Genomic DNA, 1,279 nt, shown 5'->3' on the forward strand with positions numbered 1-1,279 from the left:
TATATATATATATATATATATATATATGTATATACATATATATATGTATATATATATATATATATATATACATATATATATATACATATATATATATGTGTGTGTGTATATATATATACATATATATATATATGTGTGTGTGTGTGTGTGTGTGTATGTGTGTATACATTATGCACACACATATATATACATCGTTTTTGTTACTGTCATACACATACATGCACGCAGACACACATGGACACACAAACACTCCCGAACACTTTCGCATACCCAAGACCTACCCACACACACAAGTACACACCCACACCTGTAGCCACATATGCACACGCACCCAAACACACCCACATACATACACAGACCCACAGAAACTCCGTACATTGTCAGGCGACAGCACAGACGTTCCTAGCAAGCGACTTCTGCTGCTGCCGTTGGTGCAGCAGCAGCAGCAGTAGTAGTAGTAGTAGTAGTAGTAGTAGTAGTAGTAATACCAGTAGTAGTAGTAGTGGTAGTGGTAGCAATAGTGGGAATGATCACTTTATCTGTTTCGATTTACTAAATTGGTTTAGACAGTTCGGTTTCGCTTCTTATCACATACTCTTCCCCCATCCAGGGGGATCGTTTACTACATTAAACTACGGACAATCGAAAGTCGTTATTCTATTGTTTGTTGTTCTTGCCGTTGCTGCTGCCGTTGCCTTCCCCCTCCTCCTCCTCCTTTTATTATTCTTTGCTTTTAATGTTGTTCTTATTTACTTGCTTGATATCTCTGCTTGAGGTGCCCTTAGATAGAACTCCCTCCACTTTGGGGGAATTTTATTGTTTAATTTTCTTAATTCTTACACGTATTTTCGTGCTAAGCCCCATTGGTCCTTTGTCTTCTATTGTCCCTTTTTGTTCTACGTTCGGCCCTGGTGGCCAATAAGGAAAACATTATTACAAATAGATCTATTTTAAAACGGGGGCCACAGTTTTCATTAATGTTTTACGTAGTGTTTTTGGTACGGAAAGACTTTCAAACTTCGTATACTTATCTATTTGGTGTTATAGAACAGAAAAATATTTTTGCATTCGAATTTATTTCATGTAAAAAATTGTCTTATTTCGATAATTTCAACCAATCACTGACAAGTATTCAGTTGTTTACATTTACTCCTTTGGTTGATTAAGCGGTGTAAAGCGTATTTAATCTCCATAACTTCTGACATTTTTTTTGCTTCGTTTTATTTGCTTTTTTCATTTTAAATTTGCTTTTTTCATTTTCTTTTTTTTTCTTCGTTTT

The sequence above is a fragment of the Octopus bimaculoides genome, chromosome 1, assembly GCF_001194135.2.
Source record: "Octopus bimaculoides isolate UCB-OBI-ISO-001 chromosome 1, ASM119413v2, whole genome shotgun sequence".
Taxonomy (NCBI): Eukaryota; Metazoa; Mollusca; class Cephalopoda; order Octopoda; family Octopodidae; genus Octopus; species Octopus bimaculoides.